Consider the following 18,166-nt stretch of genomic DNA (forward strand, 5'->3'; position numbering starts at 1 on the left):
CAAAAAGCGCACCTGATGCGCCGCGCTTTCACACACTGCATGCGCGTTTCTGTCCAGAATGGCGTCAGTGTTTCCAAACCAGAGTGAACGTCAACCTGAGCACGGTGATCATGATCGACGTTGCGGCGTCTGCGACAAAGTCTTCACTCAGCGGAAAAACATGCTGCAGCATATGAGGATGGTGCACAAGTTGGAGACGAAAGGAGCCTTTCTCCACTGCGACCAGTGCAGCAGCCTGCTATCAACACTCGAAAATTTGGTTCATCACTACAACGTGGCGCACAAATTCCCAGCCGAAAATCTGCAACTGTCCTTTGGGAACGACAAAGGTAAGGAGACATGTTTGCAACGCGACGTGCATGAATTTTCCTGCGCTGCCTCTTTGGCTTTTTTTTGTTTGTTTTGTTTTAACGTTCTTAGCAAGTCTGTGCGAATGCATCTATATATGTGCGCAGCGGGCGAATTTACAGCTTTTTGCAGCGAGCTAAATCCCGCATTTTATTTTTATTATATATGATATCCTTGAACTGCTGGTGTATTATTTTAGTGCGCTCGAACGGCGCGCTTCGTTGTGCATTTATTATAATCGCCACTGCCTGGCGGACCCGATACAGTACTATCCATGCACGTACTATCCATGCAAAGCCACGCAAATGCGCCTACAGGTGACCACGCCCGTCTATCAGCGCTCCGTCGAGTGCCTGCATTTACAATCGAGTGCTGTAGGACTATGAACCTGACCTAGAGCATACATATTATAATTTTTCCTTGTATTCTACATTCTCTACATGCAGGAGACTACACTCATAGCTTTCGTTAGTGCAGAAATTTCGTACAACCGTGTCAAAATTTGGCGGTCCGGTTTTGTTCTACACGACGTTTTGGAGGAGAAAAGCATTGGGTCTTTGAAGGACGACAGTCTATATAAACTCCTATTCACTGTGTCGTCGTACCTATCGTAATTAATGACGACATATAAAGGCTTTTGATACAACTCTCGTGATTTAAAACAAAACTGTTCGTTTCACTAACCCGCGAAAAAATATTGCGCGCAATCATTCGCCACAGCCCGTTGCTGCGTAATTTTTGTTTTGTGCGGATTTTCTTTTATAATATGACAGCTGCACGCGATAGCTTATATATATAGTTGCGCAGCCGACCACTGCAGGTACCAGTAAACACGTACCCCGTTTAGAATGAATTTAAAAACGCGGTCGGGAGTTGGAATTATTTGTCCGGGACGCTGCGGTCAAAGTTCGCAGTTTTGATAATTGAAACACGGAAATTTTTGCGCATAGCTAGTCACTCTTGCATAAGTAAATATCTTATTCCTACCCATCATCCCTTTGTCAGAACACATATATTAATGAGAAAAACGACCCATTTGATGCAATTAAGTTCACAGTCCTACAAGGTGGGTTCCACAACAAAGAGAGCAACGGGAGTCGTACTTTATTTACAAATTTGTAACAATTCCTCACGGCATTAATGAAAGTCCGGGTTTATTGACCTCCATCGCCCCTTTCAGAGCCAGTGCTGACCTTAGGAGTGCCGGCGCGTCAAACCTCGGTCGTTTGCCGCCAGCGGCATCTTTTTCAAGCTTCGCTGCCCGTCCGCTTACACAAAGCTCATAATTCATCCCCCACCCCTGTCTTCCCAGTTCGACGTACCACCTTGTCGAGCGGGGTGCAATTGAAGAACCAAGAACCCTTGATTAAATGCTCCTGCCATTCACCTTTACCCCCCGCACAGGACACTTTCGCGAACTCGTATGTTTTGCCGCCTTTTTTCTTTTTCTTTTGTGTGTGTGTTTCATGCACAGTGCACGTGTGTGTAGTTAAGCTAACTGCGCCGCTGATTCCGCCTTCACTATTCGTACCGAAGACGCTCCTGGAACGTCTCCTGCTCTGTCTGAATTTATTGTTTATTTGTTTGCTCGTTTTGGCCGGCGGCACGGGCAGTACATGCATCTATGATTCTTATCTGCTCCGGGACTCCGCCAAAGTCTGTCATTGTTGCTTTGAGGGCCCGAATGCCCTCCCTCCCCTCGTTATTCCTTTTTTCCCCCGGGCTGGCCTCCCGCGCAAGCTCGCTGGGCGGCAGGAGACAAAGCGTTTTTCTTTTTCTCTTTATTTCTTTCTCCTTTTTCTAGTATTTTTCTTTTGTGCCCATCAAGGGTTCTTGGTTCTTCAATTGCACCCCGCTCGGCAAGGTGGTGCGTCGAACTGGCAAGACACGGGTGGGGGATGAATTCAGAGCTTTGTGTAAGCGGGCAGCGAAGCTTGAAAAAGATGCCGCTGGCGACAAACGACCGAGGTTTGTCGCGCCGGAATTCCTAAGGTCAGCATTGGCTCTGCAAGGGGCGATGGAGGTCAATACACCCGGACTTTCATTAATGCCGTGAGGAATTGTTATTAAATTTGTAAATAAAGTACGACTCGCGTTGCTCGAGATCTCTTTGTTGTGGAACCCACCCTGTAGGACTGTTAACTTAATTGCATCAAATGGGTCGTTTTTTCTCATTAATATATGTGTTTTAACAAGGGGAGGTAGGGATAAAATATGCGCGCGGTGGTTATTAAAGCGAATTCGTATAAAGTTAACGGCCTGCCCAATGTACTGCGTACTGCACACACTGCATCCTAGGAGGTATATTACGTTGCAGAAATCCCAATCAGAGTTGTCATTAATTTTCCATTTGAATCCTGAAGCTGTCCTTATTTCACAGCTTGATGTTTGTAATGTGTTTGCAGACCTGGAATCTACTTTTTCCACAAGGTCGACACCCCAAAACCGGCTCTTTATGTGACTGAGTGTATTAGAATGTTTCGAATGTTTTTCGGTCGTCTGTAGACTGCATGAGGGAGAGCAGTGAAAATTTTGGCGAGGCGCTAGCTCGCTTTGTTTGAGAATGTTGAAATGTTTTTTTGAAGATTTTGTTTACGTACGTTAGGCGGCTGGGTTACTGGTGAAGGGAAGTACGAGATTTGCCTGATGGTCTGTTTGCTCGCTGTATCGACGTCACTCCAGTATTTGCTCTCGGTTGGGTTTAGATGTCCTTTGAATGGCATCGTCGGCAATGGCGACGGGTATCGCTGCTTAATGAGGACTTCTTGCATGCGTTTGGAATTTTTTACGAAGTCTTCATCTTGGGAACATATTCCTTTAGATCGATGTGCCTGAGAGTATGGGATGCTTGTTTTAGAGTGACGAGGATGGCAGCTTTGGAAGTGTACGTATTGTTGACGGTCCGTCGGTTTTCTATATACACTGGTGGTGAGTGAGCTTTCGTTTACCAAAATCTCAACATCTAGGAAGTTAATTGTGGTGTGGGCGCACGTGTAAGTGAAAGATATGTTGGGGTTTACGAGGTGTGTCAGTCCAAATTAAAAAGATGTCATCCAAGTAGCGTTTGTATAGGGTGGGCTTAATGGGACAATCTTTCAAAAATTTAGACTTATTACTATGCATGAAGATGTTGACGTAGGTGTGGGCCATCCTTGTACCCATGGCTGTGCCGTTAATTTGTGAATAGTGTTGATTGATGAATTCGAAGTTGTTATATTCGAGTACGATTTTCGACAGTATTTATAAAACACGTGGAGCAGGGGAGCATCAAATCACTGATCGAAGCGTATGAACAAAACAGAAAGGAGGAATCCCCTGCTGCACGTGTATTAGATATGTTGTTCACAGCAACATCTTGCATGAAGCTGCAGGGAAGAGAAAAGTCGATGAGACGTAGCCAGTTGTACTTGAGCCGTCTACATCGAAGGAATCACCACCGATCCTCTCACCAGGTTTCGTGAAGCTTGCGCTTTATCGTGCCGGTTTACCACTGTCCTTCTTGCTAGTGAAGCGATTATTTTTTTAATGTTCTCTTTTTGCCCCATTTGCCATCTGCCATTTTTGATCGTGCCATCTTCTGGGCAAGTACTACGTTTGAGGTTCGAAAAAGGTGCATAAGCGATCACGACCTATGCAAACAATAACAAAGACGAAACACGCTACAAGAGCACCACTAGCTGCATATCTGCTATAAAAGTAAATATTTCCAACAATACATTATCTTTTAGTATGCACCGTTTACTTGCCATACATACACACACACAAGCAAAAAAAAAACACGCCATAATGAAGAAAACCGCGAAAAACAACGATAAACAAACCGGCCTCCGAACTCCACTTGCCATTTTTACACGCCAGGGCGCGTGGCACATTTCGGCGCGACATCTGAACCGCGCTGTGTGTGTCTTGTGTGTCCCTCCTGTGTCCGTGTCTTTTGCGCTGTTTAAAACAAGTATGCAGCACCAACTAGCCCGCACGTCTACCCTTGTAGCCTTCATTTAAACCGCTTTGAGCGGGCGCTCGAGGCCGCGCTTCCGCAGGACTGTTCCGCATAGTGTAGTCGATTTTTCTGTGCCAAAATTCCAAATTTGATTTTTGGTGGAGGGTTACCCTACCTTACTCCCTTAAAAACGCACTGATATCATTGCCTTCAATACCTCTGATATTACTTTATTCATCGGGCGCACACGACCACAAGACAATAACGATAACACGAGGGGATCGCATTCCAGGATTCCACCACGCAATTGCATGCTTCAGCGTTAAAGTGGGTATTACGAGATAGTAACTAGGGCCACATAGCAAACACGCGTGCAGATATTGAGCCAGGTGATGGCAACAGAAGCATATAGCGCAAGTATCGCAAACCTTCGTGATATTGTTGAATTGGGCATTTGAATGCTGTATTTTCTGCAAGGTACAAAGTTCCGCTTTTTGGTATGTACAGTGTATACATGAAATTATGGTGCACATAATCCTCCATGTTTTTCGAATATTTTTCAAGCATTGTTCATTCGTCACTGACAATGACAGTGCCTTCAGTTTTAACACCTTTCTACACAATATTTTTTAAAGTATTTTTATGCATTTTACAGAGTTCCATGATTGGAAAGGACAGGAGGAAGCGAGCCAGGTGTGCAAGTTCGTAATATCCACAGGTGAAAAAAGGCTCACCAACGGATGTACGAGGACCTACTACGCTTGCAACAGGTCAGGAGTGGCACGACCAGGTCGAGGCAACAAGACTCGTGCGATGAAAAGTCAGGGAAGCTGCAGGAGCGGCAGGACATGCCTTTCTTTTCTGATCGTTACTAGAGACGAGGGTACTGTCAAGGTATCGTACCAAAGGACGCATTATGGGCATGATGCAGATGTTGAACACCTGAGTATGACTGACCAGGAAAGGGCAAGCATTGCGGATGACCTTTCGAAAGGAGTGCCCATGAGGACAATATTGAAGAAAATAAGGGAATCGGTGACAAGCAAGCTAACTCCTCTGCATTTGACAAATCGCATGGACTTGCACAACATCAAGCGGCAATATAACCTCACAGTTCCTGAAAGATGTCATGATAATGATGCTGTGAGTGTAAGCATATGGGTGCAAAGCATGAGGAACAGGGGGCAACCTGTTGTTCGCTTGTACAAAGAGCAGGCAGTTGTTGACCCAACGAATACCTTTAGTACAAAAGACTTTGCTCTTGCCTTAATGACGGAGCCACAGGAAGAGCTGCTGAAAGTTCTAGGTACAGGAACAGTCTGTGTTGATTCCACACATGGAACAACGGGGTACCAATTTGAACTGGTGACTGTTCTGGTGCTGGATGAATATGGAGCAGGATTGCCTATGGCTTACTTCATCTGCAGCACGATTAATGAGAAAACCCTATCAGCATTCTTTGAATCCCTGAAGTCCTCCACAGGAGCCCTGTCAGCTAGAACTTTCATGACAGATGATGCATCCGAATACTTCAAGGCCTGGTCAACAGTCATGGGCCCACCTCAACATCGACTACTCTGCACATGGCATGTGGACAAAAACTGGAAGCGAAGGATTTCTGAGAAGATAAAAGGAAAAGAACTCGCAGTAGATGTTTACCATGCTGTTCGTACACTGCTAGAGTGCCCAAAAAAAGACGAAGTGGCTGAGCTTCTCGAGTCATTTCTTGCCAACAAAGATCCCAGGCTTCAGGAGTTTATTCAGTACTTCAGAGGAAATTATGCTCACCGCCTGGAGATGTGGGCCTACAGTTTTCGAACTGGACTTGGCATCAACACAAACATGTATCTTGAAAGGATGCACAGGACTTTAAAGCATAGTTTCCTGGAAGGTAAGAAGAATCATCGTGTTGACAGGCTCATCACTGCACTGATGGACATGACATACGAGTATTTGATGAAGAGGGTACAACACATTGTGAAAGCAAAGAGAACGAGCAAGATGAGCCGGATCGAGAAGAACCACAGATCTGCTGTGGCAATTACTACGCCTGCCAAGAGGAATGAAGATGGAACATGGACTGTGCAATCCCAGTCCACAAGAGGCCTCACATACAGGATTTCAAAAGAGAAAGGTAGTGCCTGCTGCCCTCTGAAGTGCAGCGAGTGCATGGTGTGTGTGCATAGCTATTCATGTGATTGTGAGGAGCACCGAATGAGCTTGACGATCTGCAAACACATTCACTGTGTGGTCATCGCTGGCGCACCTGAAGGAAGAGATCAGAAGATCCTGAAAGCTACTGAAGCAGTGTCATCCAATTCAAAGGCAAGCGAGGCTTTCCACATTTTGGAAAGTGTTCAAACAGCAGAAGCCTCTACAAGCATGACAAAATCTGACTTGGTCTTGGCCAAGATGGAATTGCTCAAAGAGTATGTCGCAGAGCAAGAAATTCCTCAAGAAGTGCACAACAAGGCCAGCAAGCTTTTGGACCCTGTACTGAAGATTTATGAAGGCACTAAGAAGCAAGAAATGCCCCACACATCAAGGGAGCCTGCAAACAAGAAAATCGAACACCAAGTCAGGTTTCATTCCACTAAGAAGCAGAGGCTGTCCAGCTCAGGTACAAGTTTTTCAAAGCCAACTGAGCTTCAGAAGGAGAACATAAAAAAGCAAATCCTTAACAGCAATGATGAGGCAACTGTTATAATAACATCTCCAGGACACAACTACATATGAAAGATGAGATCGACTCTATGGCACTCTCTTCTGGTTTACAACCCGTCTACAAGTTCATCTGTGTACTTATAGACCTCGCCTATGAGGTGTGCAGCTGTCTCGAACCAGATGGATGGTGTGTGCGTTAGAGCGCGAGAGGCACCTCCATACTGGCCATATATGCTGCAGGTAAGTATATTTTCCTTTCAGCAGCAGCTTTGTGTTACCAGTAGGATGGTGTGTGCGTTAGAGCGCGAGAGGCACCTCCATACTGGCCATATATGCTGCAGGTAAGTATATTTTCCTTTCAGCTCAGTGTGTTGCACACTTAAACAACTGAAGCGAAACCTACAGCACAATGGTTTCTCTGCATCTGGCTTAGCCAGACCATTTTTTTCTCTCGGCAGAACCTGACTGCTAGAGAGCGCGTCTCCCAGGTGGCGGATAGGGAGGCTCTTACCAAGCACCTGAAGTGTGCAGCTTACAAAAGGCACAATAAGTTTGATTAAATGAGGGAACCTTCTGGCATGGTGTGTCTTATAAGTACAGAGTGCTCGGTAAGAGTGGTGCGTGCACCCGCGGACCAACAGGGGTTTCACTGCCTTGACACATTCCCCACCTGTACATGCTTCCTTTTTCCTCAGGTCCATGGCTACACATTGCTGGCAATTCACAAAGTTGCTGTTAGGGTGCAACTTGATGCAGACATTTTCTGAACAACTCTGCTAAGTGGCACATGGTACTATTATGCGCTGTCAAATAAGAGTTCAGTGTGTGCAGAGCTAAAAGCGACGACTGTTCTAATTTGCGCTGTTGTGATTGTCTTTCAGGTGACAAACAACCAAAGAGACGTGAAGACAACATTGATGGCCTTTCATGATTGTACTGAAGATGTCATTAGCATCAGTTATTGAAATACTTGGAAGATCGCAACTTATACTATGCCTTACCTTTCCTTCAGATTCTAGTATATTGCAATCTGCCTGTCATAGCACAGAAATAAACCTATATTTATTTTGTTCCTGCAACTGCGTTGTCGTCCAATCTCTTTGCAGGTACATGCATCCAGAGATTTGAATTCATTACCAGCATTGTCTGGCGTGCAGTGCAGAAATAAACAAAGCTGCAACACTTTTTAAAGATGCATTGTCACCACAAGCAATCGTAAATTATTTTTCCAATAAAAACAATCTATACATTGTAGATTGTTTACATATTTTCTTAAGCACCCACATAAATTAAAGTAGATAAACTGAGGTGTGACAACTGAACAGATGTGTGAATTGAGATATGGTTAAGTGAGTGCACAAAATAGACAAAGGGACCACAATAACACTGTTCATAACACTGCTCAAAATGCTATACTGTTGCAGTACTGTAGAATCTGCAGAAAGGGCCACACAGCATTTCACTGAGTTAATAGGTAAGATAGATTAGCCTGCATTCATAGTGACAGTCATTAGAACAGCTGCATGGCAAACTCTTTAAGAATGCATCCAAGTCATCAGAGCCTTTTTTTATTAAATAATTATTGCATTAGCACTGCACAAATATTTACTGTTTACATTACAATAGACTACATTGGTAACAATAGCTTGGATTATCATCTCCTGATATGTGTATACAGTTGAGCCTAAAGTGGTATAGACACAAAATTTTTGCTTACATCTTCTTTGAAATGATGCATCAAACATTAGTATAGACGGGTCATCACTTGACATTTGCCTACGGCCGCTAAATAATTTGTAACAATGTCACTAATTAGGTTACATTGTTCACGATACAAAATGTGTGATGCATGTTCTAGGTTTGGGCTAGGATTAGTGTAATGTATGCAAGTCATTTTTCATTTACAGGAGCTTATTCTAGATGTTCAATAAAGCCCAGGAAGGGGTTAGCAGAACACACAGTTATTCTTTTGATTCCATGACAGGTATGACTTAAGATGAACACCAAGATATTTATATCTTGTGATAAGCACGCTAATAGCTGTTATCTGGAAACTATCTGGAGAATATTCGGGTACTCTGTGAATGATGAATTCAGCATTAGAGACATTAAGGAGCAAGAAATTGTTTCATCGAGATGTGACCTTTAATATTAGCAGTCCATATGAGCAATCACACTGAGGTAAATCAAAGCATCATCAGTGAATAATCTAGTCATGCAGACAATCTTATATTACGTGTCGATCAACGACTGGTTCCATGTGATGAGTATAGGGTAAACTGTGCTTGATGACCTGCTTCAATTCGAACTTCCTCCCCCATAAAAAGTAATGCTGATATTCATATGCCCATACACACGCCCATGCCAATATTCATATGCCCATACACAGAGTGTTTAGCGTGGGAGAGTTGAGATGCAAATATGCAGCAGTATGCAGGCCTCCATTACATTTCTGCTACAAAACAGCTCGAATGAGTTCTGCACCAATTGCGTGAATTAATTATCAACTCTTGCAGGAGAAAATATACAATTTAGATTTCAACAACATATATCATACAAATGCTCACACTGAATTCGAAAATTTTGCTGAGGCTCTTGAGTCTGCCATATCGAAATGCACATTATGCACTACCCGTAGGTACGAACAATTCTTTGTGCCTGTGGATGAATCAGAACATACTTGAGGCTATACAAGAGAAGGATCAATGGTATCGTAAGTGGAAACGTCAAAAAGAAAACATTTGTTATTCAAACAAGTTCAGATCCTCCAGAAACTATGGAGTGGCATTAATACAGATGAGAAAGAAAGAATACAACTGTATGCTAATACAGAAAGCAGAAGGAAACTCCTGAAAAATGTGGGATGTGGGAAATAGCGCAATCGGTAGACAGTTAAAACAGCGCGTAGTTCCTGAACACATTGATGAAAACACAGTTGATAGGTTTGATAGTTCCTTCACAAACATTGGCCCTGAGTTTGTAGCTCATATCCCTAATCTACCATGCTCTGTTAATGACCCTTGTGTTCATGACATCTTCTTACCGCAAGCTGTTGCCGATTGTGACATCACAGCAATCAAGAAAACTCGTTGCAAACAAGGCAACCAGACATGACGGGATTACTTTGAGAGCATTAAAGAGAACATCCACCAACTTGCTCCACTCCTATCAATAATAATGGATCATGCAGTTTACGAAGGTATTTATGCAAATATTTTGAGGATCGCTGCAGCTATACCAGTTCACAAACAAGGATAGTAATGATTCAGGCAGTTACCGTCCAATCTCGGTTTTGAGTATCATTAACACTGTGTTCGAAAAACTTGTCGGAAAGCAACTAAATGACTACTTGGAGAGAACTAGAATCATATCTCACTGTCAACAAGGCTTCAGAAATAACAGGTCTACATCTACAGCAGTAATGGCATTGTCTCAAGAGTTATGTTCATCTTTGCATAATTATGAAATGTCTGCAGCCTTGTTCCTAGACTGAAAGAAAGCATTTGATACTGTTAATCATAACATTTTAATTCACAAGCTAATGAAATATCTGCAGCCTTGTTCCTAGACTTAAAGAAAGCATTTGATACTGTTAATCATAACATTTTAATTCACAAGCTAGAGCACTATGGTTTTAGGGATTCCACTCTTGATTTCTTTACAAGCTACATTACTAACAGAAAACAATTTTTCCACATAAAACACTTAAAATCATCTCGACAGCCTGTGTGTGCTGGAGTGCCTCCAGGGGTCAGTCTTAGGCCCTGTGCTGTTGAGTGTTGCTTGCTAATACTTTGTTCACTGATCATTTATAACCAAGTTTCATGTTGGCATCTTCTGTTGCTGTAATAACAAATTCGTACATTGGGCCTATACTAGCTTCGGCTATTGACCCAGCAGTTTTTGCAAACGTTTTGTAGTATCTGAAGTTAAAAGAAAGTACATGCTCTGAATTAAGCATCTGTGATCACGACCACTGGTAGAGCCGGATCAAACAAGTGCATTACGTTACAAGTTGAATGTAGTTGCTTCACTTCATGAAAGCTTTGAACTGCCTCAGAGTCCCAAGCGAAAGCAACGTAGTGTCACAAGAGCCTGCGCAGAGGCGCAACAACACCTGCATAGTGAGACCACAATTGGGACCACTTGTTAAAACCACTTGTTTTGAGGTGGCACCACTTGAAAACAAGTGGGACCGTTTGGAATCCCACTTCATATTTGGAATCATTGTCTATAAAGTGGGGACATTTGGAATCCCACTTCATAGACACCTCGAATTGCCATGAACTACTTAAGCGCACACTCCAAGGGAATGTTGAAAATCCGCTGCAGCACGAAGAGGCTCATGACTGAAAAAATGCAGATGCAGGAACCATTGGAAGCAAGCTGTTGTCAATGCACAGTGTTTAGAGTAAATGGTACCACAGGCCCACAAAGCGCAGATTTTGTTTAAAAAATCGGCCGTCTTGTTAGCATCAATGCCGCAGTGTCCAGGTATCCAGTGAAAGCGCATTTCTTTAACATGTAGTGGAATGAAAAATCTTAGAAAATGGCCCAGAAGAGCGTCCTTCGAGCCTTCGAGTGAGTCAGGACAGAAAGGCTGTCAGCAAGTATAATGACATCAGTAACGATGCAAGAGACCTTATCTATAGGGCCAACTGAACCCCTAGAAAATGAACAGCGAATATAGGTGTATAATCAGGGGCCCGAAACGAATAACTGCAATCTAGGGCCAATAGCTGCCTATAGGCGACTTCATGCAAACATTTAAAGCGAAAGCCTTTAATGGCTCTCGTTATCCATCCGTCCGCGAAATCTGTCACACTATGACGTCATCAATGGTATAATAACTGATATAACCCATATAGTCTTAGCAATTAAGAAGTAATTGGTGATTAGAAATTGCGCATTAGTTTGTAATTACACATTAATTTGCGAAGTAAATGAATAACTCAAAACGAAACGTTAAAAATAAAAATAAATAACAATTTTAAAGTAACAAAAATAAAAAGGAAAAATTAACTTATGTGACAATGCAGTTTCAGAAGCGAAAAATTAAAAATAATTAAATAAAAATAAAAGAAGCAGCCACAGTGTGCGCAGAAAGGCTTTCGCCTCACGCACTTTACATCGCCAAAGTGACCACTGAATTTTAAAAAAAAGTGCCTCTTCGTACAAGCGATTAATCGCCTTTTCCCGGTTCGCCCTGCACCTTCGAGCAACAATTTCATCCTATGAAGTTGTCCGACGCAACGCCAGAAACGAGCTGATCACGAACAACAGTGTTCACGGAATTGTCGAAGTCGCAGTTCTACGCAGGTTCGCGTAACTGAGCAATGTAAACCTGCAGCTGACAGGCTCGCCAGGGTTCTGTAAACATATCTTGAACCGCGGTAGCGTTCCGTCGTGGCTGAGGGCAGACGGTTGCAAGTGCTGAGCGCGGTTTGAAACGTATCTTCGCCTTTCGTAACTTCACTTATGGCGAATTCCACTGGTGGATCTGAAGTGAGGCGCTCGAATCGCAAAAGAGCGCCCCAAACCGCCTCGGAGCAGATCCGCCACTGGTCGGCGTATCAACCTTGTGAGCTCCGTTGGAACGGAGTTGCTCCAATCGACCAGCGGAATTCGCGCGGTCGGTCCAGGTCGACCAGTTGAACTCGAATTCGTCGTCGCGGAGCAAGAAAAGCTGCTCCAGCACGACCAGTGGAAATCGCCATTAATTTAGGTCCCTGCTCCTTCATTTTGCGCTCGTGGCAGGAGGCGTTAATTGCGGAACGACGCTGACCTTCGACGCCGCGCAACTGCAAAGGCATGGCTTTGCGCCGGGTTGCAGCAAACTCAGGCCAGACGCCTCTAAGTAGGTAGAAAACAGTGCCTTCCACTGGTTCCATGGTACTGGTGACTGGCCCGGTGTTTCTAGGAATGTACGAGGGGGCGTAAGATCCCGTGCAACTCATAGGTTTACCTCGTCGACACGTTGTTGTATTGTAGATGCAAGATCGAACGACACACCGGAGCGAGCGATGTCATGATGACGCCAAGTTTCCGCCGAACCCCCCCCCCCCCCCCCCGCCCCCTCTACTTTTCTTGCGTCACGTATACGTGGTGTCAAGAGACATGCATGTGACTGAAACTCTGAAGAAGCGAAACTGAAAGTAAGACAACCGAAACTGAAAATAAGAGAAGAGAAACTGAAACTGCCGCACAGTTTATTGCCTGATGGACACATGCAGTATCACGTATTATTTAACGTCTTCATAAAACCGCTGTTTGTTCTTCTATAGGATTAGCAGCATTAGTATATGTTTGCTATTAATGACACCCAGGTAATGAACATGATTTACCAACTTAAGTAGTGTTGGTTCTGGTGTAACACACGAAAAATTTATAGGCATGCCTTTGTGTATACGCCAGAAATGAAATTGTGAAGCAAGCCTTGAAACTGCCTGTGCATTTCTCATAAAAAAAAAGAAAAACATTATCTTGTTTTCAAAGCATGCGTGTCATCTATATCAGATGTGACTAATGTTGAGCTATAACTTTAAATGGCTCATGCTGGCTGCCATCAAAAATCACTTTTTTTTATTCAACAAACCTCATAACTCATTTCTGTCACGAAAGCAACGAAATGCTTCACTTATATCTCATTGCTTTGGTGCAGTCATGGTTCATTATGCAATGTAAAATCTGATTCACGAATATATTTGTTACTTGTTGCACGATACGTTTGTTCCTGAAATTCAGCACATCCACCAGTATTGCGTTCCCGCGCGGCTTTCTTTTTTTTAACTGAGTACAGGTGAATAGCCACCGGATTCTTGGCTGATCGCCCAGTGTAGGTATGTGCCATCTTTTGATAGGCTAACAACATCAACAAAATTCGTCTTTCACTTCCAATCATGTGTGCTGCGGTATACTTTTTCTTCGACTTTGTATTGATTCCATCCGTAGTAGGCATGGGAGGCATTGGCCACGCTATCAGCTTCCGCAAGTTAGGTTCACGCAGAATTTGTTAGCTCCGCTTCAAGTTGATCTGATCTCCTTGCAACGAGTTGCTGAAGAAAACGGGTGGACGGGGCAGTGCGGGAAGAAGAGTCGTCGAAGGAAGACATTTGTAATGTTTCTTGAATATAGCCAAAGTTTCTGTTACCGTTATTCAGTTTTTGTCCCCCTGTGATTTATCAGCTATTATTCGAACCCCCAAAGTTCAAAGTAGTAGCATTACTTTTAAATTCAGAAGAAGCTACTAAACATTACAATTGGGATATATTCGCAGGATCTGGCTTGGAGCTATTCTGTTTGTATCCCTGATTATACTCCTATATTCTTCGTAGAGTTTTTGGTTATTTTGGCTCTTCTCTTAATTCCCAGGCATGTAGCTTGAGTTCTCATTCTTGCAGACTGCCTTTCAGTTCTAGTCTCCAAAATTCCGGAAAATCGTTACTGAATTGGTCGCTTAGGTTTTATGTTCCGTGCACAGTGCGTGAGATCCACTTGGTCTGAGTACCTGCCTATTCGGGTGTTTATTTTAACGAGGTGGCTGATTTATTGGCAAGGTCAGCTCTCAGCGCTCCTGTAATCTTTCCTGTCCTTCACCTCATTATGTTGGAAACTTCACGTTTCCAGCGGTTCCAACATATTTCAGCCAGCTTGAGTGATCCGTTGCTCAATACCGTGGATTTTCACCACTTAAATTACCCATGGAATGTCCAGTGGTGTAAATCAAGGCGTTGCGAGGTGTCAGTGACGCTTCTGCGATGCAAAATCCCTCACTTAAATTTATACTTGCGCCGATGCGGGTTCGCTAGCTGCGACAAACCTTTGTGTCTCATGTGGGCAAGTTGAAACAATCGGTCATTTTCTCCTCTCTCGCCGGCGGTTCGCAGTTCAAGGAAAGCAGTATTTGGAGGTCCCTCTTTCGAGGTTAGGACTCCCTCTGTCTCTTCCAGTTCTTCTCTCGTTCGGTGCGAGCGCCAAGGAATTCCCGTTAAGCAGTGTTTGTGGCTACCTTCATGATTACGTAAGTGCGACTGATCGGTCACCTTGTTAGCTGCATACAAAATTCTGTTGCATGTCTAAAATGCTTGATTCTATTCTCGGTAATTCATATTTCTTAAATTTTATTGAATTTTCCAATTTTTATCCTGATTCAGTCTTCTACGCCGCCGCCTCACGTCTTTTTTTTCCCCCGTGCAAATATTTCATTGGCAATCTCCACTGTACCTTGGCAAATCCCCCCGCGTGGGCATGTGCCATATATATTTACTGACGTGAAGAAGAAGAGTGTGGGCTACAAACACTGTCTGTACTTGTGCTCTTCCTTTTATTTGTTGTCTGTTTGCATTGTAAGGCATTAATAGGTAGAAAGGCATGCACGTAATGGGCATACCCTGTACGCATGAATGCGGAAGATGGTCATGGTTGTCCAAGCATTGCCATCAAAGCAACGGGACCTTCAAGAAACAGCTAGGATATGGTTGTGACCCCTCACATGCAGTGATGCTCACACAATTTGAAAATGTTGCAAGTTACAGCAGTCCCGTGGTTATATTGCTGCAAAACAATTAAGCTAGCCCATTCATGCGGAAATATTTTTAGAGGCTGCCAAAAAGGAACATGTCAAAAAGTTACACGTCCTGTTTCATTGTGTTTGAAATGAGGCTTAAGATTAAATTAATGTTACAAATACGCGCTGAAGAAATGAAACGATTAAACTCTCATGTGAAGGAAATACAAAAGGGTATATTTACGAAAACTTATTTACAAGCTAAAATAGCATCGCACACACACTCTCACGGGTTCCTTGTCGTCTGTCACTTGACTGAGTCGCCTCCAAGCGCTGCAGGCTACCGCGCACCTGCAGTGCACCGGAAGCGCACACACACACAAACACACACACTCTCACGCGCACACGTGCATGGGTCCGCTTGAACGGAGACGCCGCACGGCTCTCCGGTTCGTAATTCTGGCAGCGGCGGCATTTCCCGCGGCCCTAACGACCACACCAATAAGCTAACGAAGCGGGCGCCCATCGGTCCGTTCGCAGAACGGAGGGTGCCGCCAAGGACGCCCTCCCGCACCGAAAGCACACATGCGGGCACAAAAGAACGCTCGCTGCGGTGGTAAACGAAATGGTGGTAAACGAAATGAACAAGCAACTGCTGTGCAATCCATGCACTGTCATGCAGTACTTACTCAATCACAGTCCAGTGACTGCAGAGCGGTCTGCAACCAGTAACTTGCAAAAAAACTATACTATGCAGCGAGCTTGTTTGCACGGTATTTGTTACATTTATCGAACGATCACATGAAATTGGTATGGCTATTTCTACACAGTGCATTTCCTAAAGACTCCTTTCTGCCATACTGTACTTTTTACCCAAAATGCTTCTTACAGAGTCATAAATTGTTACGTACGCGTATAAAGATGTTTGTAGCAGGTGTGTGAGCCTGAACAAAAAAAAACCTTTTATTTTCCTTAATTCTTCAGTATTCCTGATTATGACGACATATGGGCATTTATATGTTAGTACAATTTTTTTCACGCATCACAATTAACTGATGCACCGATGTGTTTGGTACACATTCATCTTCAGACATTTCATGTCTGTTTGGTCAAAAAAATACGAAATAATAGTTGACTGCATTAGTTTTGACTACCATCACACAGCATGCTCTTGAAATTCCTCTAGCTGTTGTACAGAAGTCTGTAATTGGCTTCATTGCATAGCTTCATACTTGAACCATTTAAACTCTGCAAACTGTTCTTTTTACCGCACATGGCGACATGGCATGCGAAGCCGCGTGGGAACGGGCGAGGAGGATTCGGAGGTACAGCTGCAACTTCGCTGGAATCCAAAGACAGCTAGGCACTTGTCACGGTTAATTTCGGAAAGGCGGCTATGCCCCAGTAAAGTTGCGTAAGGTCTTTCCTTGCAGACCTTACCAAGTTCCTTCACTTCGCACCAGAAATGCTCACCGCCCGATTTTCACGGCAATGAATAAGCTTGCAAGGAATGTTATCGGCGGTCGCACGTGCATGACAATCCTTTCGACATGCGTGACGATGCCCACCGAAGGCATTTCAGGCTGTCGAAGGGACTTGTACGCTGGCTAAGCGAAGAGCGCGGAACATGCGTCACTGACAGCCCCCTTCCTTTCGCCGTCTTGTCCATCGTGCGTCGCGCCCGACAAAGAAAAGGCCGTCACCCCCCCCCTTCCCCTTCTGAATCGAGGGGCGGGGGGGGGGGCGGAAATTCCGCAAATAGTTTCCCAGAGGCATCCTTTTTTTTTCATGGGGTCAAGGAAGGTGGCCCAAACAGTGCGAGGCAACGTTCTCTGTTCATTCAGAGAAGCAAGCTTACACTGCAAAATTAAACCTTGTCTTTCTCTTCCAAATGCAATTAACTAGGAGTCCTGTCCAAAACCATTTCAGGTTGTTATGTGGGCACCCCCAACCTTTTTTATTTCCGTGTAACTCCAGCACTTCTTCACCTTTGTCATTGTAGCCGCTATTGTTCAAGTACCATGCAACATCTTGTTATTAAAGGACCTTTTTAATTGGAAATGAGAGCATGTGCACAGGGTGGAAAGCGCGTGATCTGCCAGGAAACACTAAAGCGGCCCCGAGAAGGGATCTTTATTAAGGATGTCAGCCATCTTGGGCCTCTCCACTTGGCAACGACGACAAAGCGTGTGCGGTCCCTATGGTTAGGCCCCAGCTGTGGAAGCCATCCTCGGACACGACCATGACCTTCGACATCTGATGTTTTTATTTAAAAACACAGGGACCAAAGTCGTGCTGTATGCAGTGCAATCGCCATGTGGTTCCATAATCATCCATTTAGCCCGGCTCTTTGGACGGAATCAGGAAACGACTGAAAAGAACAAAAGTAACGAGCAAACAAAGGTGCGCTGCATAAAAGTTAGAACGTAAAGAGACGAAGGCACGCTGCGCTAATGCTGTAGCGAGGTCTAACATGTAAAATTTCGCGGCTGGCGTCGATTTCTACAAAGCGCGAGTAGTGCCTACGGAAATAAACAAAGGCGCACTGGAGATGGGTAAGTCTGTATACAAGCACGAGTTTTTGTCTCTACCAGCGATTTACTAGCTCACACCGCGCGATTTGGATGTCTGGCGTCGATTTCGACAGAGAGGGAATACGGGCACGAAACGGGACGCTCGCGATCTGCCAGGAAACAATGAGGTGGCCC

The 18,166-nt window shown here is 44.2% G+C and overlaps 1 long non-coding RNA gene across 1 annotated transcript; it reads left to right on the forward strand.

The window, feature by feature from the left end:
• Positions 1 to 7,497: 7,497 nt before the first annotated feature.
• Positions 7,498 to 8,031, forward strand: LOC144098157 (uncharacterized). Its single transcript, XR_013307136.1, has 2 exons — positions 7,498 to 7,742; positions 7,834 to 8,031. It is a non-coding gene; the product is annotated as an uncharacterized LOC144098157 (long non-coding RNA).
• The last annotated feature ends 10,135 nt before the right edge of the window (positions 8,032 to 18,166 follow it).

The sequence above is a fragment of the Amblyomma americanum genome, chromosome 1, assembly GCF_052857255.1.
Source record: "Amblyomma americanum isolate KBUSLIRL-KWMA chromosome 1, ASM5285725v1, whole genome shotgun sequence".
In the NCBI taxonomy this organism is placed as follows: domain Eukaryota; kingdom Metazoa; phylum Arthropoda; class Arachnida; order Ixodida; family Ixodidae; genus Amblyomma; species Amblyomma americanum.